We start from the raw sequence: 26,568 nt of genomic DNA, 5'->3' as shown, positions 1-26,568 counted from the left end.
GGGACTCATTTCCCAGCACCCTCTCCACTGTCCCCGCCCCATTCCTTGGGGGGGAAAATGTATTTTTCTTTTGTTAATACTTCCTGAAACTTTTGCAAGTACAGAAACCACAAACTGATCAGCTGACAAAAGGGGGAGAAGGTGAGGCACGCGGAAACCTTTGGGAACCAGTTCCCTCCAAGCCCAGGTCGCTTCTCCCCAGCACGGATCGGCCCACAGCCTGCACGTGCCAGCAGGGACCCTCACCCTCCATACCAGGATACCACGTTGACCCCTTCCCCCACAGCCTGGTGGCTCAGTCCTGCAAAGGACCAAGGCATAGGAGAAAAAAGCCCTGCTACCTGATCCCATGCTGCCGCTCACAGACGCTTAGTTGATTGGCAACACTGAAGAGGTTAAGAAAAAAAAAGATGAAAACACAGAAAAATTTTTAAAAACCCAGACAGGGAGATGATGTGGGGAGAGAATGTGCTGGTAGCCTCAGTAGCTGGCTTCCTCCTGGTAAGGAAGATAGTCAGGAACCTCCCCTGGACCCAGGCAGTTGCCAGCACACAAGGGAGCCCTGTCGGCCACTGTGCCTTGAGGACAGTACTTGGGGGTCGTGTATCTGCCAGCCCAGGCTGGAGAGCTGGCCGTTCTGGTTGACACCCTGCGTGTACCCCATATGCAGGGACATGGAGAAGTTGCCACACTAGTAGGTTCGCAGCTTTGTGTCACAGATGTGCCACCACGTCCTGGGAGCCATCATGCCCACCTGGCTGGCACACTTGTTTGTACCCATCTGGGGACTGATGGTCGAGTGGTCCATGGGGGGCAGGGTGTGGCTCTTGGGGTCGTAGAGGTGCTGCCTTGTGCTGTATGCGGTCATGCCCAGCTGGCTGGCCCATTCGTTGGTGCCCATCTGCAGCCTGATGACACACTGGCCGGCATTCATGGTGGCATTGTCCAAGTTCCACTCCTGCTTCTCCCGGTACTTGAGGCCAATGTCCACCCTACTCTACAGCCCTTTGGTCTTGGCCTTCCCCACCAGGGCAAGAAGAGACACCTGCAGCTGCGTCATGCTTCCACTCTCAAACATGTTGTTGGTATCAAACAGGTCCACAGGATTCATCCGTAGCTGACCATGGCCTTCAAGAAGTTGGAGAGGTTTTCTAGCTGGTGCCAGTTCTGCATGGAGCAGTTGATCTTGGGGACTGAGCCCGGCTGAAGCTTGTTCATGAGTGTGCATAAGATAATCCCGTCCTTCAGGCCCTTCTGCAAGTCAGGGCTGATGCAGAGGCTGGTGGGTCCCTCCATCCATCTGTGGAGCTCTGCCTCCTTCTACAGGTTGTAATTTGGGTAAGAGATGCTGCTTGACCTCGGCCGAGGGTCTGTACAATGGGCCCTTGTTGAACTGTGTGGAGCTCATGGCTGGCAGGTGCAGAGGCAGGACAGGAACCTGATGTGTAATTTTCATTGACAACCTTTTCATTATGAATCTTAGCAATTCCTCTGGAATGTTTAAGGTCAGTCTGTGCTTTTTTTTTTTTTTTTTTGAGATGGAGTCTCACTCTGTCGCCCACGCTGGAGTGCAGTGGTGCAATCTCAGCTCACTGCAAACTCCGCCTCCTGGGTTCACGCCATTCTCCTGCCTCAGCCTCCCCAGCAACTGGGACTACAGGCACCTGCCACCATACCTGGCTGATTTTTTTGTATTTTTTTTTAGTAGAGACGGGGTTTCACCTTGTTAGCCAGGATGGTCTCGATCTCCTGACCTTGTGATCCGCCCGTCTCAGCCTCCCAAAGTGCTGGGATCACAGGCGTGAGTCACCGCACCCGGCCCAGTCTGTGCTTTCTATAGATATGTTTCGAGTTCATTTTATTAGGTACATAAAAATTTAGAAGTTAGTATCTTCCCAGTGGGTGGACCTTTTTATAGCAGCATTGTCTCTAAATATCACTGTTTATCTTCAAGCCAATTTAGTTTGATCATTTTATAGAGCCCCTAGGTTCATCCTGATTGGCATTTATCAGCTATCTCCTTTCTCATTACTGTCAACCTTTATGACTCCTGTAAGACACCTCCACACATGGGCTGACTCTGGATCCGACTTTATCTTCTACCTCTATGTCATTGGCAAGATCCTATCTGTATCTCACTGGCAGGATGAAGCTACTGAGCTGTTCAGGGCCAGTGCCCTTGGTACACATACATGGACTAGATGTCAGCCAGGGCCACTGGTGCCTCACTGGGCTCCACCGCAGTGGCAGAGCAGTGCCAGCCAAAGTTCTCAGCTCTCTTCCTCACCAGATACTGACACCCTGGGTGTGTCCTGGTCTCTGCACCTCCCTGTCCTGTTGCTCGGTGGCTCTCTCTCCAGCTTTCCACCTCAGCCCCAGAGTCACTTCCTAGGGCAGCCTCTGCCATCACCTGACCTGAGCACCACCCCTAAAGGATACTCAGCTGTGGGATCACCAGCTCTGGGAAGGCAGGGAACTGAATCACTTGCTCCATCCCCTGCTGTGTTCCCAGTCCCAACCACACCCTCACAGAGCTCACAGGCCCACGGGAGGCCTGCGAGCTGATGATGCCAAGGAGAAATCCCCCAGAACCTTCATGTAACGTGCAGCTGACCGGTCTCTGGGAGCTGCCCTGGGAGTCTTTTGGGCCTGAGAGTCTTTTGGGTGTCCATTAAAGTCTGTAGCATCCCGTCAGGGCCACCATGCCTGTCACCCAGACTTCCACAGGGAGGACTGGCTGTAGTCCCTGGCAAAATTCCTAATTTTTGGATGAGCTCTCCATGATGTAATTACGCCAACAGCACGAGAATCTGTGGCTTCCAGCGCCGTTCCTACTGAACACACACTTTTGACTCCTACAGAGACCCCACTGCCGAATGACAACCTGCAGGCCCCAAAATTCATCACCTGCCTCCAAACAGCCAATTTAACTTGTTCTGACAGTGAAACCACCGCACAGAAAATGCCATCCCGGGGCAGCACGGCATTTGCCAAGTTTTGGCCCGGAGCAAGCTTCTAGGGCTACCTAGGACTCATGAAATTACAAGTTTAACAAGGGCCCACAGGCCAGCTGTCATCATCCCTGGTGCACACTGCACCTTCCAGGCAATCCGAGCCATCTGTGCTGGAAAACGCTCCCGAGCTGTAGCTGGGGAGTAACAGCTAAGGCTCACTATGCAGGTTGGAACCCCTGCCCCAGCCCTGACCTGTCTCCTGAGCCCTCCCTGATCTGCTAAGACCCTGACCTCCACCAGCCTGCGGGGAGCACGCTCGTTCCTGCCCCCGCCGCCCTCCAACCAGGCACTCGCGATGGGGAGGGCATGAGCTGGACAGCCCCTCTGTCCACCCGCCAACCCTCACGCCAATCTCGGCTACACAGAACTGCTTCTAGATGGGCTGTCCATAGGGGTGACAAGAGGGGCCTGTGGCCGTTCCAGGAACATGGGCAGTGAATGCACCAGGGGGCCGAGTGAAGAGCCTCTATGCCTTAGTTCCCCCTGTGTGGAACGAGAGCTTGGAGCAGGCACTCCGTAAAATCCATCTCACCTCTGACCCCAGCCCAGCCTCCCCTGATGGGGGATGGCATCCAGGACATGTTGGGCAGCACAAGGAGGTCCAGAGCCCACAGGAGCAAAAGCAACAAGGTGTGGTTCCGCACAGCTGACGGCAGAGGACACGCAGCTGGCCCAGACCTCACTCTGGGAGGGATTTCTTGACTGTGGGGACCTGGTGGGGGTCATCCTGGGAGGACGGGGCGAGTGTTCCTCTGTGGCCCACTCCAAGGCAGGAGAGGAGGCTAACCTAAGGGCAGTATCTCCCTGTGCTGAAGGGAGGGTGGGAGGGAGACCCAGGCCCACTCTGGTTGGAGATAACAGGAAGAAGGAAGTCAATGCTGCTCTGATACCGTGTGCACCCAGGTCTCATCACACGCCTGCACATACCTACATATACAGACACATGCACAGATATGCACAAATGTGCATGCATGTGGAGATGCACATACAGATGTGCACACAAGCACATACACACACTGACATGCACACACACACACTTGCACAGAGATGTATGCGTGCATAAACACAAATGTACAAACTTGGAAAAAAGCCTAGGAGTCATGCCTGTAATCTCAGCACTTTGGGAGGCTGAGGCAGGTGGATCACCGGACGTTAGGAGTTCAAGACCAGCCTGACCAACATGGCAAAACCGTCTCTACTAAAAATACAAAAAATTACCTAGGTGTGGTGGTGAGTGCATGCCTGTAATTCCAGCTACTCGGGAGGCTGCGGCAGGAGAATCGCTTGAACCTGGGAGGCAGAAGTTGCAGCAAGCTGAGGGTGCACCACTGCACTCCAGTCTGGGCAACGAGAGCAAAACTCCAGCAAAAAAAAAAAAAAAAGCCTAGGAGAAAGGAAGGAATAACCCAGTTTTGGAATCTGTAAAATCAAGACAGAGCGCCCTGCTCAGGCACAACTCCCACAGGCCACTCCTGTGGTAGGAGAGGCAAATTAGGTCTAGGGAAAGACATAGACCGGGCGGGGTGGCTCAAGCCTGTAATCCCAGCACTTTGGGAGGCTGAGACGGGCAGATCATGAGGTCAAGAGATCGAGACCATCCTGGCTAACACGGTGAAACCCCGTCTCTACTAAAAAATACAAAAAATCTAGCCGGACAAGGTGGCGGGCGCCTGTAGTCCCAGCTACTTGGGAGGCTGAGGCAGGAGAATGGCGTAAACCTCGAGGCGGAGCTTGCAGTGAGCTGAGATCCGGCCACTGCACTCCAGCCTGGGCGACAGAGCAAGACTCCATCTCAAAAAAAAAAAAAAAAAAGACATAAAGAGAGCTTTTCAGGAGGGAGATTTGCCTAGTGAGTTTTCAGAGCTAGACCCTGATCAAAAAGGGTCACAACAACACGGTTTACAGGAGAACGTCTGTGCCCCGCCATCACTACAGATGAGAATGACCTGGGGATGTGCAGGCAGAGGGGCGAGAGGGCAAGCTGAGGGCTGGGGGTTCCCTTGAAGGAAGGGTCCGCGTGGCTACCTTGTACAGCGGAGTCTCCAGGGTGTGGCAAAAGGGCAGCCTGATGAGAGAAGACAGGGCTTATGACTGTTCCTCACAGGAAGTGTCTACGGAGCGTGGAAGATGTGAGCGGAAACTGCGTGATGCAAGAAACCAGAGGAAAGAGTGCATTTATACCACCTTCTAAAAGTTGTTCAGAACTTTATCCAACAAATAAACTTTTGTTTCAAATAAAGGAAACAGTAAAGACCAACAAGATAGAGAAAACATGCAGACAGCGACACAGTAGGGCATTATGCATCTCTGGCTGAGCCAAGCTCCCGGAGACAGTGAATGGTGCATTGATGCCAACCACCACCTGGCTGCAGCTTTTTTTTTTTTTTTTTTTTTTTTGAGACTGGGTCTTGGTCTTGTCGCCCAGCCTGGAGTGCAATGGTATGCTCCCGGCTCACTGCAACCTCCACCTCCTGGGATCAAGCAATTCTCGTGCCCCAACCTCCGGAGTAGCTGGGACTACAGGCGTCCACCACCACAGCCGGCTAATTTTCTTTTATTTTTAGTAGAGACAGGGTTTCTCCATGCTGGCCAGGCTGGTCTCGAAATCCTGACCTCAGGTTATCAACCCGCCTCGGCCTCCCAAAATGCTGGGATTACAGGCGTGAGTCAGGGCGCCTGGCCTCCACCTGGCTGCACCTTTAACTGGTGAGGCCCGCTGTTTCCACCTGAAGGTTTGGCACCTCCCTCAGCTCTGCAATGCCCATGGCTCTAGCCAAACCCTCGGGCTAGAGGGAGACTGGAGCTGCCGTTTAAAATGCACCTCGGCTGAGCTCTGCTGGCCCCTGGGGTTGGCCTAACCCCATGTTCCCTCGCTCAGTCTCCACCTCCCAGAGGAAAGGGCTCATGTTCCTCCTCATCCTCTTCGGAGAAACCCAGGGGCGGGCACAAGGGGAAGGGTAAGTAGCAGGTGCTGGAGTGTGCACCAGGAAGCCCAGCACCTGGGTCCCTCCCTTGAGTACCCACCTAGCAGGTGCCCTGGTGGCATGGGACCCCAGTCACCTGGAGACAAAAGTAGGTGGGCGTGCTGCTGATAGCCTCCATCAGAACGCTGTGCTCCTTCTGAGTTCGCAACATGAGCCCAAGGTACCGGTGTATGGAGATGGTGATGTTCAGATCACTCCAGGAAATGACGCTGTCACCGCTGAAGAGCTGGGGGTGGGGCATGGCTGTGAACACAGGCCCAGGGAATTTAGGTGCCTCCAGAAATCACACGGGCTGGAGACTCCTGGCTGCAGGGCTGGGGGATGGGCCTGCAGGCCGGTCAGCCATGTGGGCTCCACAAAAGCCCACCTCGGAGCGTGAGCCTCCTTCTTAGGAAGTGTGAAGACCTGCAGGGCCCTAGCCACAGATGGGCATGGCAAGGGGCTCTGAAGCTGGATGGGAGGCAGGAGGAGGTGGGTTCTGGATCCCTGGGCTCAGTGGCTAGTGGGGCTGGCCCTGGGTCAGGAGTGGCTGGTGGGACTGGGGACCCCAGGGTCAGGAGTGGGGGTTCTGCGGAGTACAGTCTCTTGGAGAGAGCACTGAGTCCGCAGTCAACACAGCATATGCTGCCGGTCCAGAACGTGAAGCCTCCTCACAGTGGTCCCAGACACAAGGAGCAATACCTCCCAGGCTGCCATGGCCGGGGGATGGACGATGCCAGCCACTCACCTTGCTCGCAGTTCTTCCCACTGAATTGGAGCGGAAACTCACACGCATACACGTTCCACCTGTGGACACAGGTGCCCCCGTTCTGACACCACGTCCCATCATGGAAGTTCCTCCAAGCAGCCTGGCAACACAGAGCATGCAGCGGAACCCCACTTAAAGGAACCGTCCAGGGTGTGCTGTGCCGGGCACGGTGTGGGAAACCAGGATGGAATGAACACGGGGCTGGACAGAAATCAGACCAGGTCTAAACACCTCTGGCAGAGGCAGGAACGTGGGAACTGAGGTGGTGCTGAACACGCTGCCCACGTTTGGACACGCTGGGGCTCCAGGCCATCATGGCAGCCGATCCGGTCGCCAGGTGACATATGCAAGACCCTAGGATCATGTGTGCCTTGGGTTAGCTGGCTGGGCCCGCAGCGTCACAGCAACTCCGAACTGCAGAAACTGGGAGCTGCACATCTAGAGCCTGGACTCCAGGTTCCACTGCCAGAGCTGCCCACAGCCGGGCACATACGTTGGTAAGAAAAAAGATGGCTCCCCTGCGATCTGTAAGCGGTGACCTCTGTGTGGCTGCCAACGTCCAGCCAGATGCCATGCGGCAGCCCCGACACCCCGGCGGCCACCGTACCTTCTCTGGTACCATTGTTGGCGAAGAATCCAGCCATGTCCACATTTTTGCTGTCAGCTGACAGGTTCCGCACGCACCCCCACAAACTGTCAGTTGTGCACTGGGAAGTCTTCCAGCAGGTTGGGGACGCCCCCCAGGAGCAGAGGGCTGGTCAGAGCCAGGGAACTGAGGAGGTAAAGCTGTCCTCTGTGATGTCTGGGCAGCAAGAGGCAGCCACAGCAGGCTGGGTTCAGAAACCAAGCAGCATCTGGTCCCGCCACAGGCTCCGTATGCCTCTCTGTGCCTGTTTCCTTGCACTTGCCTTCGGTCCTGACCATTTCGGTGTTTGACACTCACCAGTGACCACCGAGTCCTGCCCAAACAGGCTGGTCCACACATAGACTGAATGTGAGCACGGGGGGCACAGGTCAAGGCCAGTGGGGACTCGACTCCACTTTGGCCTCTGAGATCTTCCAGAAAAAGGAATGGACCTGAAGTGAGGCCAGAAGAAAATGAGAACCCTGGTGGCACTCCAGGCAGCGGTGCGACCTCAGGCAAGGGCTGTGACCTCTCTGGGGCACAGTTTACATCTCAGCAAAAGGGCACCATCCCGCCTCCAACCCAGTTGGGCAGGATGAGATGAACCAGGCAAGGGACTGCCCCCAGCCCCTATCAGGTGCTCAGGATGTATCAGGGCTATTATATTATCTTCAAAAAAGGTTCTTCTGTGGTGATTTAGTGGCTTGTGCCTATAATCCCAGCACTTCAGGAGGCCGAGGCTAGAGGACTGCTTGAGTCCAGGAGTTCAAGACTAGCCTGGGCAACATAGGGAGGCCTTGTCTCTACAACAAATTTAAAAAATTAGCTGGGTGTGGTGGTGTAAGCCTGTGGTCCCAGCTACTCGGAAGGCTGTGGCAGGAGGGTGGCATGAGCCCAGGAGGTTGATCAAGGCTTCAGTGAGCTGGGAGCGGGCCACTGCAGTCCAGCCTGGGCAACAGAGCGAGACCCCATCTCAGGAAAACATATAAACACACATAAGCCTCTGGGACGACCTGGGTGACACAGCACTTCACTTAACAGAGTGTCCTGGAGTCCCAAGCACCAGAATTTGTGGGAACAAAGCCAGTAATCCGTGGAAGTGGGGCCAGAGACCGTCTCTGGGTCTACAAATCAGCCATCACAACCCTGGGGTTGGCCTGGCCACTCTTGATACTTAGGGAGACTATTCTAGAAGGTTCTAACATGTCAGAGGGAAGGTGCCCCAACCATGGAGAGGGAGTCTGACTCCAGCCTGGACTGAGATTGCTAGAGCACTGCACCCAGAGTACCTACATGGGGCCCTGCTCTGGGAAGTCTGCAGGATGAGCACGTTAGGGGGCGCGGACCCCCAGGGCCTCCCCTCCTCAGATGCTCACTTCTTGGAGCCAGTCTGAGTGTCCTGGGCAGCGCAGCTGTAGTTCCCGATGTCCTTTCCCGAAGCACACAGCCACAGCTGTAACAGAGTCACCCACCGCACCGTCAACACAGCCATCTTCTCCCTGGACGGCCTGTGGGGCAGGCCCAGGTAGCCGATGTTGGGCTGTCAAGAGAGAAAGCACAGAAGGCATCAGCGTTTTCTCTGCCACTGTCCTCAGCAGGTGCACCTGTCACTCATGGAGTGGGGAGGACACATCACAGGGTGGGCAGCAGGTGGACAAGGATGAGGAGCCCCCAGCCTTAAGTTAGTTCCCCAAACTAGTTGTGCTGGGCTGCATGGTGACCCTTCAAGTTCTGCTTCCCAGAATCTCAGAACATGGCCTCGTTTAGACAAAGAGCTGGCGCCAATGGAATTAATTAAGATGCAGATGTCATGGAGTAGGCAGGCCCCAATCGAAGATGACCGATGTCCTCCTAAGAGGACAGATGCTGAGACTCAAAGGCATGCAGGGAGAAGCCACGCAGCCACAGAGGCAGCTGCTGGAGTGGCTGTCTACCAGCCGAGGGACACCTGGACCCCCAACAGCTAGGAAAAAACAGGGAGGGCCCAGCCCTTCAGACTTCAGAGAGGGCACAGCCCTGCCCACGCTTTGACTTCAGACTTCTAAGTGCCAGACTGGGAGAGAATTGTCTGAGCCACCCGGTCCGCGGTACTTTGTGACGGGGGCCCCAGAAAATGAAGATAGCAGCCAACACTCAAGCCCCAGGGCCCCTCCTGTGAACACCCGCTTCTGCTCTTCTGGGGGTGTCCTCCTGACCACAGCGCCTGGCCAGGCTCCTGCTCCCCGACCCTGTGGCTCCTACAGTACAGATACCAGGAGGCCGCTGCCCGGCCGCCGACGGCCCCACATCTCGTCTTAAGGTGTGGAGCTCCCTGTCTGGGCCAGGAGTCTGTTCCAGGGTGGGGTACAAGAGTCCTTCTGGAATCAGTGACCTCGGGTGAAACCTCTCCCTTCTCAAAGAGATACGGTTTGCCATCCGGGGATGAGCCCCCTTTCCCTAGGCAGTTCTCATGGGTCTCAGCTCCTGGTCAGCCCCTCCTAGAATAAGGCGCACGTCCACCCAGTCAGCCTCAGACGCCCTTCCAGCAAGAAAAGCAGCACCAGCCCTGCATGATCCATGCTGGCCACGGAACTTAAGCATGTGGGTCTCAAGTTCCGGAAACTCAGGAGTTTCTGGAGCATGGTGTGTTCCAGGAGCTGGCTACGCAGCTTCTCCCTGAGTGCCTTTGAGTCTCAGCATCTGTCCTCTTAGGACGACACTGATCATCTTGGATCGGGGCCCGCCTACTCCAGGACATCCACATCTCAAAAATAGGGCAACCAGGCTGAAAGGCAGCACACAGAACTGGAAACAGGAGCTCAGCCAGATGGCCAAGTTGCATGACTTCAGGGGACCCTGGACACCCAGGCAGCAAGCCCTGCCTCGAGTTGTGCAGTGTGCAGCCCGCACGGCTATACGTGGCCACCCCAGCTGCGGCTTCTACTCCCCCTTATCCAATCATCTAGGGTAGATGAGATCCACCACCGTACCTCAATTTCTTTTTGTGCAAGATAATGACTATTACAACACACATCTTCTCTGTGTTACAGGGACTTTGAGGGTGACATCAACAGAGATACGTGAGTTTCCCACACATCTTTCTCAGTAAATCCAAGGGAGGCTTCTGCCATGCCCCCTGGTATTCGAGTACATTTCCTTTTTATTTTACACCAGCTGATAAAATCACAAGGTCTAATAAGCTGTCTCCTTAAAGATTTTACTTTTGGTTAAGCAACAGGAAGGTGAGTGCATTAAAAATTATGTTTTCTAGCTCGTAACTCAGCCCACTTTGGAAACCGCGTGGAAGTGTGGTCCATTATGGGGTGCTTAAACATTAGGTGCAATCCCAGGCAAAGAACCACCTCCCCCCACTGTGTGAGCCCCACATTATCTTTACCACTTATAATTCACATTTTTGGGGCTGGGCATGAGACTTCAGGGGGAAGGACATAATAGCATTTATACTGGGAAAGCTTTCATGAAAGTAAGCTGCTGTTTACAAAACTGCAGTTGTTGTAAACTGCTGCTGGTAATCAACTGCTCAGAGCTACAGATTCAAGCAAAAACCGCGGGAGAAAGAAAGCTGGAGGTGAAAGACAAGGCTAACACAATCCACACTTGTTTTTCGGGTAGCACAGACTCATGTGAGACGCCCACTGCTTGGAGACCTGACTTCAGTCTGGCCTTCGTGAATCAGAGCAGCAGGTACGGGGCGTTTAAGAAACGGTCCCTGATACACAGCACCCAACAAGTGCTGCTTGGTTCTGACTCCCAGACAGACCCACCAGCGACCACTGGGTCCAAAGTAACAGCCCTTTTGGCCAAAGAGCCAAATGTTCTCAGGTGGAGAGCTCAAAGAACCAGCAGGAGGGCTGCGCGGAGGAGGGGGTGACCTGTGGAGTCTGAGGTCCCTGCTGCCCAGAGAAGCAATCACAGCATCCCGATGGCCCATCCCTCTCCTGCCATCCCAGAATAGGTGCTGAGTGGGGCCCTGGTTTAAAATACCCGCCTCTTGGTGAGTCTGGTTTAATGTGATGCTAATTCTGCGGTGGGGGCCAGCAAGTGTCGGGGAGGCAGGGGGCGCACAAACACGGTGCTGTGGGTGGTTTGAGATGCACAGATGGGGTTCCCCAAAGCATTAAACACAGAACTACCACCCCCAGGCGTATACCCAAAAGAACTGAAACAGGAACTCAAAAAACATGAGTTCATGAGTGTTGATGGCATTACTACCTACAATTCACAAAAGGTGGCAACCACCTAAATGGCCATCAGTAGATGAATGGTAAAACTGGCCCATCCCTGCACTGGAATCCCAGCCACCAAAAGGAATGAAGCACTGACATATGACAACGCGGGGGTCCTGGAACACACCACGCTCAGTGAAAGCAGCCAGACATGAAAGGACACACATTGTACAACTCCATTCCTATGAAATTTCCAGGACAGGCACATCCACAGACACAGAGCAGACAGGTGTTGCCAGGGGCTGGGGAAGGGTAATAAGTGACTGCTAATAGTATGGGGTTTCCTTGTGGGATGATGAAAATACTCTTTTTGAGACAGCGTCTTGCTGTCACCCAGGCTGGGCTAGAGTGCAATGGCACAATCTTGGCTCACTGCAACCTCCGCCTCCCCAGTTCAAGCAATTCTTCTGCCTCAGCCTCCCAAGTAGCTGGGATCACAGGTGCACACCACCACGCCTGGCTAATTTTTGTATTTTTAGTAGAGATGGGGTTTCATCATGTTGGCCAGGCTGCTCTCAAACTCCTGACCTCAAATGATCCACCCACTTCAGCCTCCCAAAGTGGTGGGATTACAGGCGTAGGTGATGAAAATATTTTACCATTTTTTAAAAGTTACTACTATTGGTCAACTGATGGCATGAAAATATCTTAGACCTCAATAGAGGTGGTATGACACAATACTGTGAATACACTAAATGCCATTTTAAAACTTGATTTTATGTTATGTGAACTTCACCTCAATAAAGCAAAAAAAAGATTCCTGGGCGGGCATCCTCCCCCCTCACCAGCCACCTGCCACTCTCCACCTGGATAACTTTTGGGAAGATCTTTCCAATTTTTCCCTCTAACATGGAGAGAAAATGCATTATTTGGCCTTCCCACCAGGAGGCTATGAGTGATAAAACACAATCAAGAGAGGTGAACATTCTCCAGGAGGGGTCAAAAGGTGCATGGACAATTTACACAAGTAGCTTGAATGGGGCTAAGTGAAGACAACAGCAGGTGTGTGTGATCTGGGCTTGGCTCATCCATTTTTGTAAAAGGAAGACAAACTCCGTCTCTGCTGAAAGGCTGGCGTGGAGCACGAGGCGGCAGCAGAAACTGGGCAGTGGTAACAGCCCCAGACTGTGGAGTGGCCCGTCCACCTCTGAGTTTCACACAGAGAAAGCAACTCAAGCAGCTTCTGCAGGGCGCTGGCGTGGAGGTTTCTGGTCAGGAAAAGCACTCGGTGGCTTGACTGGGTCACAGCCGACAATGAATGGTACAGGTCGGGGGCATAAGGAATGAGACAGACAGACCGCCCCATTCACATTTCTAAGAGGAATTTCTAAAGTTTGCCACATACTTATACAAGAAACAGCATGGGAATGAAAGGGGCCAAATGGTTGTATCTGAGATTTTTCTCAATTCTTGTGTTGGAAGGTTCTGGGCACGGGATGGACCAAGGCCAGCATGGTGAAGGTGCTGGCACCCTGGCACCTGCTCTCCCAGCTTATTGATATGAGACTCCCCCTTTTCTAATGTGAGTATTTAGTGCTATAAATTTCCCTCTCAGTGCTGCTTTAGCTGCATCTCACATCTTTTGGTATTTTGGATTTTTATTCCCTTTAAATTTCTTTAAAAAAACTTTCTTTTCTCTCTTCTTTTCTGAATAATGAAATATTTCGGTCAAGTCTCTATGCAGACCCATCTCCAACTGCTGGAGTCAGAACCAGCTAGTACCATCAGAACTGAGTGGGGCAGAGCAGCAAGGCTGGGGAAGGGGCAGCAGGGAAGGGAGTGGCCGGGGAAGGGGCAGCTGGGAAGGGGGCAGTCAGAGAGGGGGCAGCCAGGAAAGGAGTGGCCAGGGAGGGGTGGCCATGGACAGGGCAGCCAGGAAGGGGGCAGCTGTGGAGCGGGCAGACAGGAAGGGGGCTGAGTGAAGTGGTGGCCTGATGGAGTTTTGAGATTATTTAAATAATGGAATGTTGAGAAAAATCAGTAACTATACTAAGGAGAATGAAAACAGGTTTTGAACTGATAAAGAGTTACAAATATAGAAGAGAAAAAAAACAAGAATGAACTCTAACTCCACTTGGGCTGCTGTAACAAAATACCAGAGGCTGAGCGGGTTGTAAACCACACACATCTGTTTCTCAGTTTGGGTGGCTGCAAGTCCAAAAGCAAGGTGCTGGCAGATTCAACGTCTGGTGAGAGTCTGCCACCTGGTTCCTAGACCAGCACCTTCTTGCCACCCCTTCAGATGACAGAAGGGGTGAGGGGTGGTCTGAGGCCTCTTTTATAAGGACATTCATTCCACTCCTGGGAGATCCTGATCACTTCCCAAAGGCTCCACTTCCTATCACCTTGGAGGTAAGGATTTCAATGTATGAATTTGGGGGTGCTATAGTCTGAGGAGTCCCCGAAAGTTCACATGTTGAAACTTCATGGCCAACGGGATCGTATCAAGAGAGGGGGTCTTTAGGAAGTCGTGAAGTCATGAGGGTGGGCCCCTCAAGGATGGGATAAGGCCTCAATAAAAGGGCTCACGGGAGTGGGTCCATTCTCTTCCATTCTTCCGCCATGTGAGGACAGCTGGACACTGCCATTTATGAGGAATGAGCCTTAGCCAGGCTCCAAACCTACAGGTGCTCACGCTTCCAGCCTCCAGGACTCAGAAAAATCAACTCTGTGGTTTTTAAGTACCCAGCCTCGGGTGTTCTGTTACAAAGCAGCACGAATGGGCTGGTATGGGATCAGGAGGACGTGAATGTGCATAGCAAACTCGGCAGTGCTGCAGTGAAGTTCATGCCTTTCAACAGGTAGTGATAAAAAAATGGGAAAAAAATCAGTATGAATTTAAGTGTGTGTGTGTGTGTATATATGCACACACACACCTACACAAACATCTTTGTGTCCTAGCTCTGCCCAGGAAGAGACTTGAGAGTGAGATACCCCAGAGCAAAGAGCATACCAAGCACCCAGACCTCCATTTCTAAACACCACCCTCCACTAGAAGAACCAGGCTCCAGGCCCGGTGCAGTGGCTCACAGCTGAATCCCTGCACTTTGGGAGGCCCAGGTGGGTGGATCACTTGAGGTCAGAAGTTGGGGAAAAGCCTGGCCCACATAGTGAAACCCTGTCTCTACTAAAAATACAAAAGTTAATCGGGTGTGGTGGCAAGTGCCTGTAATCCCAGTTGCTCAGGAGGCTGAGGCAGGAGAACTGATTGAACCCGGATGGTGGAGGTTGCAGTGAGCCAAGATGGTGCCACTACACTCAAGCCTGGGCGACACAGTAGGACTTCATCTCAAAAAACAAAAACAAAAAACACACACATGCATATGCATACACACACACACACACACACACACACATCCTATAACCAGGGCTTTTAAAATCTAGCAACAATATCCTGGGCGCTCCTCCCCTCATCGGTGCACAGAACTCCACTGCACTGTTGGCAATGGTTGTATGACGTTCCACTGTCGGAGGACCTTATATTCTATGAAATACCTTCGGTGTTCACTTCTGTAAGTTCGATTCTGTGCATGTAGTTGACACTCAATTAACATGGAAGGGAGAGAGGGAGGAACGGAAAGGGAAGGCCACATGGCCCCACCCAGGAGACCACACAACTGTCTTAACCATGGCAGATCTGTAGAGCCCAGAAAGTCCCATCAAAACCAGCCTGAAACAAGCCACTAGATGGAAGCCCTTGAGATTTTTAGAACATTTGCAGAAATGGAGAGGCTTCCCTCCCCAGGGGTGCTCTGGGGGCACTGGTCACACCTCACTCTCCTCGGGACTTTGGGGTTTAAACCAAAGAGGTTTTGAATGACCTGAGAAGGAACAGGTGAGCAATCTCTAATGACAGCATGACCTAGGGGTCATCTCAAGGTCATGGAAATTTGAAAGCACTTAGATCCTCTGCTGAACATAAGCAGAGGCTGGTCCTCGAGAGGAGGTTTGTTGCAACCAGAACTCATGCTGTCTCATAAAACCGCTTTCTGCAATGTGCCAAAGACAACCCCGCACTATCTCAGAATCACCAGAACTGGAGGAAGCCAAATTGCTGAGGCAGAATCCCAACGACTCTAGTAGCCAGTTCAGGCGTGGGGCTTCACCGCTGTGGTCTGGCCACACGTGGCCAGCATGTTGATTGCGGCCAACACAGTACTGACCCTGGCCAGGTGATGGTCGCAGAGGGCCCCTTGAAGGCCACCTGCCGCCTGTAGAGCCTGCTGCCTCAACCCCTGGTCCAGGGTCTCGCATCTCCACCTGAAGCCACGAGGACTCCCTCTCAGCGGAGTTAGCCCAGTGGTTCTTATCCAGGGCACGACCTCAGGGGCATGACAATGATGCAGACCTCTTGGTTGTCAAAACCGGGTTAGGAGCACAGCTGAAGTCTAGTGGTCAGAGTCCAGGCACACTGCCCAGAACAGGCTTCACAATGAAGGATCATCGCCTGCAAGGGGCAGCAGCGCCCAGGTGGTGAATCCCGGTGTGGCTGCTCACCACCTCCCACGTTCCTGCTTCATGCAGAATCTCCCAGCAGCTCTGGGCCTCCTGGCGCCCCACCTCATAGCTCAGAGTACCCAGAGAACCACACTGCCTGTTGTCCATGTCAGACACCACCTCCCCTGCATGTCCCTGCCTCCACAGCTGGCCAGGAGGTCATCCTGAAGGCTCTGGGCAGGCTCAGCTGGCTTTGGAAGATACCTGGGCCAGGTGGGCACGAGCCACCCTTGCTTCCTCAGGGCCCTGGTTCAACATCTTGTTGGCATGTCTGTGCCTCTGACCCTGCTGTGACCTCCTGGAACAAAGTGGAGTCTAAATGTGATCCCTGCAGGCGGCCCCAGGGAAGCAAAGTCTGGGAATGTCTGTTGAGTGGAGCCCTGAGGGTCCCTGTCCTTCCAGACAGCCCCTCCCCAGCTCTGTCTCCACAGGGAATAAGTTTCTCCCCAAACCTCCCAAACACCCAGGATGCTGAGGGCAACAGGGGAGCAGAAACACTGAAATCTAATGAAGGCAAAACCAAAATCTCAAGGGGGAAGAATGTTTTCCGTCAGACACGTTTGCCCTTTTGCAAGTGGTGGAAATACCTTCAAAATATCCTTGAGGGGAAAAAAAAAAAAAAAAAATGCCTGGGATGAAGCAATGATTGAAAATGCTCCACGCAGCCCCAAACCTCCCGCGGTGATTGTGGGAGTGAGGGCTGTGTTGTTTCACCTGTGCTTGGCAGAGCTCCACACAAATGCACAAATGCCTGCCTTTGAGAAGACCTTCCTGGAAAAATGTCAGACTCCAATGCAGCCTTTGGTTTTGCTAAAGGTGAATTAGACTAATAAACCTTCTCGTCTACAATGTCATCAAGCAGAAAGGAAAAATAGATTCTGCCTGCTCCCTGCCTGGGAAGGTTCCCAGCCCCGTGGCTTCAGGTGGCTTTGCCCTGTGGGGAGCCCGATGGGAGGATAGGGCGAGGGAGGCGAGGGGTGTGAGGAGTGCCCCAGGCTGGCCGTGCCCCTCTCCCATGGCTTCTGACCGTGACCCCTTCTTTCTGGGCTCCATTCTGCCCTTTCCCTTGATGCTCTAGGACAACGGGCCGTCGCAACTCTGACAACACTGCCTCCAGCTCTGGGTCCCACGTCACCCCTCATGATGCCCCACGCCCTGCCCAGGCCTTTGTAAATAACCCTTCCAGGGCTGGTCCCACTGGAACACCCCATCTGCTTCCTATGGGGACCCTGACTGCTCCACCAGCCTGGCAGCTCCCAGTCACCATGCACTGGCAGACAGGAGAAGGGTCCCGAGGCCCGCAGGTGACGCATGGACACAGTGCAGGAGGTCACTCCAACAGGCGACATCCAGGAGGTCGTACTCAGACCTAAAATGCAGGTGGCCCACGCCTCAGAGACACAGCTGCTCTGGAGGGTGGGGGGCAGAGAGCGAGGCTGAAGAGAGGCGGGTGAGCAGCAGCACGGCCCCCAGCAGTGCTTTCACCCTTGCCGGACTGTTGTTGTATGCTGACATTCTTCAAGTATGTTTTCTTAATCATCCCCCGAAACACAAAAACCAAAACCAGTGAGGTGGCGCGGCAGGTGAATAAAGCGCGCTGGGGAAAGGACACAGCCAGGCCGGGTGGGGGGTGACCCTCTGCATGAGCAGAGGCAGGGGGGAACGTGTGTGCAGGAGGTTCCCTCAGCTGTTACCCACTGCCCTTGAGACCACCCTTGTAGCCCCAGCCCTGAGCCCCTCTCAACTGGCCATGGCCCTGCACACCCCTCATTGTCTGACCCCAACACCTCCTCCCTGTGGAGGTCCCCTCCCACCCTGAGCCTGTCCTCTTCCCCAAAACGTTCCCTGGTGGCCCAAGGTCACCCCCAAGGTGGCTGCCGGAAGTCGGGACATTGGAGGCCCAGAGAGGAGAGGAACCAGCCCCCAGAAGACAGTCTTCCTGACCTCAGACCGGCCACTGCCATCCCTCCAGGCCCCCAAACTGCTCAAAACCTGACTGGTCCTGCCTGCGACTCAAGCGCACTCCAGATGCGGCCTCTGCACCTGGGTTTGTCAGAGCTTCCACTCGGAGACAAGGGCATGGAACAGCGGTGCCGTCTCTCCCACCAGCAGATGCTCATAATCTCTGCTAACACATTCCTTGTGCATGGCCCCGTCAGACCTCCTAATGGACGCCTAAAAACACAGTAAAATCTGGTCGGTTTCCTCCATCAAATAACCTCAGGCAAGAGAGAGAAACATGTAGCGCTCACAGGAAAGGCCTAATCCTGCAAGGGGGGGCCTTGCTCAGGCACTGCTGAAAGGACCTGGCCCTAGACACAGAAGCTGTGGATCCCCGGTAATCCACCGCCCTCTGTTTATCTTCCTACATGAGGTCCCTCTCCTCCGGGACAATGCCGGTGGCGTCCTGCATGGGGACTTTGCTCCACTGAGCATCTGGAAGGGGGTGGCGGCAGGCGGAGCAGTGAACACTGTGTTCAGAGCCAGGGCCGAGTGTGGACAGAAGTGACCACAGCAGCGTTCTGGCTGCCAGTCCCTCTGCAACTGTGGACACACTGTTGCTTCTGTAATCAGCAGATGATGATTCTGGGGTGACAGGCACTGATGGGGAGACCAAGGCTGACTCAACCTCCCCCTGCCCACCCAATGCCCAGCAAAAAACGTTCCTCCCTGGACCTGGTTTTCTGATAGGAGCAGAAAGGAAAATGCACCACCTATGCCCTATGCTTCCCTGACGATGGGGCACTGTCTCCAGGGTCCCCTGTGGCCCGGCCCTCCGGAAGCACCACCCCAGGGAGCGTCGAGCTCTGCTGTCCAGCCCCAGTAGGCTGGAAGGGCACAACAGGAAGGGCCGCGGGGAGAGGGGGGTCAGAGTAGGTAGTCTGTGCCAGGCAGGACACAGGGGCCACGCGCGCAGCTCGCCCAGGTGAACACACTTTGCACTGGCTAGCACTGCCCCACACAGCCACAGGACAGCACTGTGTCAAGAAAAGTCTCAGTCTTTGAAATGGACAATGGGAGGACAATGGCGGTAAACAGATCCACCTGTGAGGCCCACTCTCTTCCGCTTGCTCAGACCTGAGCCCCTCACCCCACAATCCCCTACGCTGCTGTCAAGCACACAAGGTTCTCCAACCATTAGCCAGGCCCCACGAGGGGTGACATCCAATGTGTGGCATCCTAGACTCTGCCCAGGCACCTGCCAGCCTTCTCTCAATATCCCCCCACATCCCGAGCAAGCACTCAGCTCACACACCCCACCAGCCTCCATGCACTCTCATCCCAAGTGAGGCTATCTAACTCCACCTGCCCTGGGCCAGCACTGATTGGACAGAGGACAACCACCATGGTCGGTGTGCAGGTGACCACTACCTGGAGTCTGTATGGCATGCCTGGGAGATGATGGGACATTCAAAGCAGATGTGAGGGGCATGCTAGGGAGGCGGAGACATGGCGGTGGCCAGCAGGGAAAGGAGAGTGAAAGCTGGTGGAAGAGGTGCTGTGACCTCAGGCCCAGTGGCTGGACCCCAACTGCTGGTGAGTCAAAGCCAGGCACACTGGCTGTGAAAGAAGGAAGACGCTGACTCCATAGGACTGGCTCAATTCTCACAGAGGACAGAGAAGCCCTCGTCTGCTGGCCAAGCTTAGGCCCTGGCCTTGTGGAAGCCTGGGAAGGGGAAGCACACGGGGACACGGCCAGGCTCCAGGAGCAGCTGATAAGACCAACACAGGCCCATGACCAAATGGTGGCACACCCTGGAGCTTCCCCAAGAGAAGGGGTTTGCAAAATCACAGCAATGGAAAGCACGGCACTCTGATGCAAAAACCAATGATGTGTTTCCTTACAAGATAAGGAATAGCAAAATAAAGTAAAACCAAAACCACCCAGCCTTTCACGGCACTTCCTTGGAAACTGTTCTGGCTCTCCAGTTACATCCAGGTAGAGTGCACAATTTTGACTACAGAGCTGTGTCTAAACAGTCTGGAATTTCGGCCACTAGTAAAGACTCTCGCCAAGGTGGCTGCAAAGGAATAAGCCCTTTCTGTGTCCCTCCTTTGGCACAGGTGGTCTCCAGGGTCCCTGTATGCCTCCCCGGCCCAGAGCTCCGTGAGGGACTATGCCCCCAGCAGAAAATTCAGGTGTATTAACACAGACCCTCCACAAATGTGCATTTCCTAAACCACTTTTTCCAATAGCACATTTTAAACCTATCTCAGAGCATGAATGTCTTAAGACAGAAAACCTACCAGGTTGCCTTCCTTTTTTTTTTTTAAGGAGTTTCGCTCTGTTGCCCAGGCTGGAGTGCAGGGGCGCGATCTTGGCCCACTGCATTTGCCACCTCCCAGGCTCAAGTGATTCTCCTGCCTCAGCCTCTTGAGTAGCTGGGAATGCAGGTGCCCGCCACCACACCCAGCTAATTTTTGTATTATTAGTAGAGATGGGTTTTCATCATGTTGGCCAGGCTGGTCTCAAACTCCTGACCTCAGGTGATCCACCCAACTCAGCCACCCGAAGTGCTGGGATTACAGGCGTGAGCCACTACGCCCGGCCCCAAGGCACCTTCCTGAGTCGCCCTGGGGTTAGATGGAAGTGGTAGGGCCCATCTTACCTTGTAGTGCCGCATGCACCTGCACCGAGTGCCACCGCCCGTCACTCACACTGCCAGGAACCTTCGGTCCACAGTCGTTATCATCTCACCTGCATGGTGGGAGGGAGACCCAGAGAGAAAGCAATGGTTGTCAAGGCCTACTGGGGACCAAGGATTGGGCTGTGAGGCCTCGGGTGCACATGGCCACATCCTCCCTCCCCTCCCCATGACACCATGGTGGGAGGCACCCACCACTCCATCTATTTTCTTTTCTGGTTACAAAAGTAATTCTTGTTCCTCTTTTCTGTTTTGTTTTTTTTTCTTTTTTCTTTTTTTTTTTTATGGAGTCTTGCTCTCTTGCCCAGGGTGGAGGGCAGTGGTGTGATCTCAGCACACTGCAACCGCTGCCTCCCCAGTTCAACCAATTCTCCTGCCTCTGTGTCCCAAGTAGCTGTGATTACACCATGGTTGGCTAATTTTTGTATTTTTAGTAGAGATGGGGTTTCACCATGTTGGCCAGTCTGGTCTTGAACTCCTGACCTCATGATCTGCCCACCTCAGCCTCCTATAAATTGCTGGGATTGGCCGGGCGCGGTGGCTCACGCCTGTAATCCCAGCACTTTGGGAGGCTGAGGCGGGCGGATCACGAGGTCAGGAGATCGAGACCATCCTGGCTAACACGGTGAAACCCTGTCTCTACTAAAAATACAAAAAAAAAATTAGCCAGGTGTGGTGGCGGGCACCTGTAGTCCCAGCTACTCGGGAGGCTGAGGCAGGAGAATGGCGTGAACCCGGGAGGCGGAGCTTGCAGTGAGCCAAAACTGCGCCACTGCACTCCAGCCTGGATGACAGAGCGAGACTCCATCTCAAAAAAAAAAAAAAAAAAAAAAAAAAATTGCTGGGATTACAGGTGTGAGCCACCCCGTGCGGCCTTGTTCCTCTTTTCTAAATACGAAAAAATGTAAACACGGAAAACTCATCTGTTTGTACTAGCAGCAGTCATGCCTACACCGCAGCAGGGATCGAATCACTTTTCCTATGCATTGCATCAGCATGGACAAAATTATCAAAATCGATTCCCCTTTAAGTCACTTAATCACATAAATGTCATCTCAGGTTTTTATCAACTTTTAAACCACATAGCACATCCCATCGTGAGGTTGCAGACATGTCTCTTGTGCATCTCTGCTTCGGGATGTTTGTCACTTCTACCCCTCGAGCTCCTGCCACACTGGAGCAGGCGAGTCCCCTCAAGGATTCTGTGGTACAACCCTGAGTCACCAGCAGCCGGGAGGAAGGAGCCTCAGGGGCACCAAAGTGGTGCCCAGGCCCAACCAGTGCGGTTGGTCCCAGGTCCCAGGCAGGGAATGCCATCTCCAGGAACCAGCAGTAGTTCTGGAAACAGAGGCATGGGTCAAGGAACCCAGTCAGGTGAATAACCTAATCTCACCTCACAAAGCGCGGAGGGCTGCGGCCACCTCTCCCATGGTGGTCAGCTGCTGTTACGGGTACCTCAGTTTCTTTATTCCATACACAAAACTAAGCTCCATCCTCCATCATTACACACGTCATTTAACACAGGCCAGGGTTCCAGAGACAGAAGCACCTCTGAGCTATCTTGGTGAACTTCCAGGTAGAGAAGACGGCAGAATTCCTCCTAAAAGTAACGTGCGACAGGCAAAGCATGGTGGCTCACGCCTGTAATCCCAGCAGTTTGGGAGGCCAAGGTGGATGGATCACTTGAGGTTAGGAGTTTAAGACCAACCTGGCCAACATGGTAAAACCCCATCTCTACTAAAAATCCAAAAATCAGCCAGGCATGGTGAAATGTACCTGTATTCCCAGCTACTCAAGAGGCTGAGGCAGGAGAACTGCTTAAACCTGGGAGGTGGAGGCTGCAATGAGCCAATATTGCACCACTGCACTCCAGCCTGGGTGAAAGAGTGAGACTTCGTCTCAAAGAAGTCATGTGTGCCAGAAAAACACAGATACACACCTGTTGGCAGTCAAGAGAAATATTCTTTTCTAACAACTGGAATAACATGTTTAATGACCTTCTCAATATATATACATATTTTTTTAAGAGACTGGGGTCTCACCATGTGGCCCAGGCTGATCTTGAACTTCTGGGCTCAAGCAATTTGCCCACCTCAACCTGTCAAAGTGCTAGGATTACAGGCAAGAGCCATCTTGCCTGGCCAGCCTTGTCAAAATGTATCTACATACATATATGTGTGTGCATATATATAAACATATAAACATAAGAGTATATAAACAAATACATAAACATATATAAATACATACAAATATATATTAAAACATATAAATATATATAAAAACATATATATTTTTTGAGACAGAGTCTCACTGTCTCTCAGGCTGGAGTGCAGTGGCGTGATCTCGGCTCACTGCAAGCTCCGCCTCCCAGGTTCAAGAGATTCTCCTGCCTCAGCCTCCCAAGTAGCTGGGACTACAGGCATGCGCCAAGATGCCCGACTAAGTTTTGTATTTTTAGTAGAGATGGGGTTTCACCATGTTGGCCAAGCTGGTCTCGAACTCCTGACCACAGGTGATCCACCCGCCTCAGCCTTCCAAAGTGTTGGGATTACCGGCGTGAGCCACCGTGCCCGGCCGGCATCAGTATTTTTAATCTAGAGATGTATCGCACTTAATTTAATGGTTCTTTGGTTTCTGAAAACATGAGCCAGATCGTCCACATTTCCACACTACAAATAACCCTGTTATGAACATACTTATATGCATTCTGGATTTCTTCAAAGAGATTCCTAGACCTACAATTGAAGGATGAAAAGGTAAGCAGCTTGGAGGCGCTGCACAGGGCGAGGGTCGTTTTAACCCACAAAGCATCTGTGAATTGCTGAGAGCTGCCCTCCCTAGGGAAAAGGCTCCACCTGCAGAGAAGGTGAGCTGCACTTGCTCGTCTACAATCTCCAGGGTGATGAAGTCATGCTCCTCATTGAAGCGGCCGTGGTAGAGCAGCAGGCCACTTTCTTGGGTGGCAAACCTGCGGAGTCAAGCAGAAGCACAATACAGGATGAAGACCCCAGGGTCAAAAGGCTGCTTAGGAGTGACAAGCCCAGCCAGTGAAGGGCAAGCATATGGGGCCACAAGTCAGGAAAGAATGGTCTCAGGCATGCGTCCTTCCCATAGGAGCAGACAGCCCATCAAGCTTGATGAGCAGCCTTCTTTTCTGGAAGTAGCAAACCAGAATCCATTAGGAATGTGGTTACTATGGCCTGTAGAATGTGAAAATATCCCATTTGCACAACACGCTACAAGTACGACCCACAGCCAGGACACCCATTACAGATGTGTTTGGACAGGAAGCATGTGCCATACATTTGCTGCTGCTGTGAACACATCCCCTCGTGTGTGCGCTAGGGCATGGGGACCTGGTTCTTCCCACGTGGAGATGATCCTGTGGAAGGACCCCTCCTAGGGCCTCTTCCTCGTGGCACTCAGCTATAACAGCATCTTTTTGCTCCCAACACACGGGCTAAAAAGACCCCAGGGCCTTTGCAACAGCTGCTCCCTACGCCAGAAACAATCTTCCCAGGCTTTGCACATCTCTTAGGGGTCAAACCAGCTGTGCCTGCCCTGACTCATTTTACTGTAAGTTGCCCCCACCTCCCATCAGCCTATGGTATCACTCAGTTAATTTCTGAAATCATGCTGTTCACTCACTGGTTTCTAAGAATGTACAAACCGTAAGGAAAGGAACTGCAGCTCTCACTCCCTGCTGCATCCCAGAGCCCAAAGGGGATCTGGTCCACATTAGCGCTTAATATGGGATGTGTGAACAAATGGAAGGACTGGGCATGAATGAACAGATGCCTGAGCTATGAACACGCCTGTCAGAACATAGAGGACGAAGAGCAAAAAAACACCCTCTCCAGCAGGATATCACCACATTCTCAGAAATGCTTCTCCCACCTGGGGCCTAGGAAGGGGGTCTTCAGACCCAAATCACCACAATACCTCCCCAACCTCCCCGGTTTCAGAAAACTTGGCAAACCTCCTGAGTGAGCTTGGGACTGGTTCCCGAGCTAGCTGGGTGTCTCCACCATCAGAGATCAGCGGCAGGAACTCCTTCTGACTTCAGGTTGGTTGGTTTATCCATTTTCTTGCAGCAGGAGTCAGGCCTGAGTCAGCCTCAGCATCTGACCTCAGCCTTTATCTTGGAGTTAAAATTGATGGTTCTAGCTGGGCACAGTGGCTCATGCCTGTAATCCCAGCACTGTGGGAGGCCGAGGTGGGTGGATCACCTAAGGTCAGGAGTTCGAGACCAGCCTGGCCAATGTGGTGAAACCCTGGCTCTACTAAAAATACAAAAAAAATTAGCTAGGCCTGGTGGCAGACGCCTGTAACCCCAGCCACTCGGGAGGCTGTGGCAGGAGAATTGCTTGAACCCGGGAGGTGGAAGTTGCAGTGAGCCAAGATCACGCCACCACCGCACTCCAGCCTGCCCTGACTCACTCCAGCCTGGCAACAGAGCGAGACCAAGTCTCACAAAACAAAAAAAAACCTGATGGTTCCCAACCGTCCTTCAAACCTCTATTTAAAACACCAGCAAGAGGCCAGGAGCAGTGGCTCATGCCTGTAATCCCAGCACTTTGGGAGGCCAAGGTGGGCAGATCGCGAGGTCAAGAGATCAAGACCATCCTGGCCAACATGGTGAAACCCCGTCTCTCTAAAAATACAAAAATTAGCTGTGCATGGTGGCGCACACCTATACTCTAAGCCATTCGGGAGGCTGAGGCAAGAGAATCGCTTGATCCTGGGAGGTAGAGGTTGCAGTGACCCAAGATCATGCCACAGCACTCCAGCCTGGTGAGATTTTGTCTCAAAAAAAAAAAAAAAAAATCCCTGCTCAGTACACTGGATGCTTAGGCATGGAATGAGCAGGGAGAAGGAACCTTAATGAAGACTGAGACCAGCTCAACGCGGGCTTGTTTCCCGAGACTCAGCAGCTGGGTCACACCTCATTCCCTTTGGTAGGTTTCACTTCTGTGCGGTTGACCCAGGTGGGGACTGGTGGGCGGCGGCAGCGTCAAACAGTCCTGCACGACTTCCCCGGCAAGCACAAGTCCACCGCTGGCGATGAAGCAATAAAGAAGGGACCCAAAGCTGAGGGGAGGGTGAGGCCCAGGGTGGGGCCCCATGCATATGCCTTGAGAACCGGGCAAGTTCGGCAAGCTTTCTGTGCGTTGGCTTCCTCCTCGTGACATGGAGACAACGGCAGGCAGAACCCCTCACAGACTCTTATGAGAAGGGCTCTGAAGCATGGATGCCCAGAGAGACACTCACTCATGGCCACCACTGTTGTCCACGCTGACCTCCGTGACAGCCTGGGCAGGCCTGGGGTGTTTTGTTCAGGACCAGTCTCTGCAACAGAAGGTCCTCCAGGAGGGATGCCACCAGCACCCAATGCTGCTGCCCAACCCAGAGGATCCACTGTGGGGCAGCAGCAGGGTGGCTTCCTAAGTGCAGGAATCTGAGGGCCGACAGATGCCTGGGACACTCAGAACACCCTGAACTCCACCCACTCCATCTCCCATTAAACCAAAGAGCCTTTCTCCAGGAGAGCTGGAGACGCCCACTGACATCTCACGGGCCACAGTCTCACCTCAGGGCACTCATTGGCCCAGGACTACCAGCCAGCTGCCTGCTAACGTCTGGGCACCTGGAAGGTTCAGGGACACAGGAGGAGAAGCTCCTGAGGAGCTCTGGGCCAGTGGGTGGACAGAGGCTCTACAAGGGCTTGAAGCCAGAAGACAGAAGTCGGAGACTGCAGGTGATTAGAGGTTTCAAAAATGCCTCTGGGCTGGGCGCGGTGGCTCACGCCTGAATTCCTGGCACTTTGG

At 53.3% G+C, this 26,568-nt stretch overlaps 1 long non-coding RNA gene and 1 pseudogene across 1 annotated transcript; both read right to left on the bottom strand.

The window, feature by feature from the left end:
- Window positions 1–280: 280 nt before the first annotated feature.
- Window positions 281–1,879, bottom strand: LOC102132174 (calponin-2 pseudogene; annotated as a pseudogene).
- A 3,806-nt stretch (window positions 1,880–5,685) lies between these two features.
- LOC123567257 (uncharacterized) lies at window positions 5,686–26,077 on the bottom strand. The gene is made up of 5 exons (XR_006690163.2): window positions 24,720–26,077; window positions 23,596–23,708; window positions 20,705–20,793; window positions 8,748–8,911; window positions 5,686–8,319 (listed from the first exon to the last, which is right to left on the bottom strand). It is a non-coding gene; the product is annotated as an uncharacterized lncRNA (long non-coding RNA).
- Between the last annotated feature and the right edge of the window lie 491 nt (window positions 26,078–26,568).

Source organism: Macaca fascicularis, chromosome 10 (assembly GCF_037993035.2).
Source record: "Macaca fascicularis isolate 582-1 chromosome 10, T2T-MFA8v1.1".
Classification (NCBI taxonomy): domain Eukaryota; kingdom Metazoa; phylum Chordata; class Mammalia; order Primates; family Cercopithecidae; genus Macaca; species Macaca fascicularis.
This window is presented reverse-complemented; position numbering and strand designations above follow the sequence as displayed.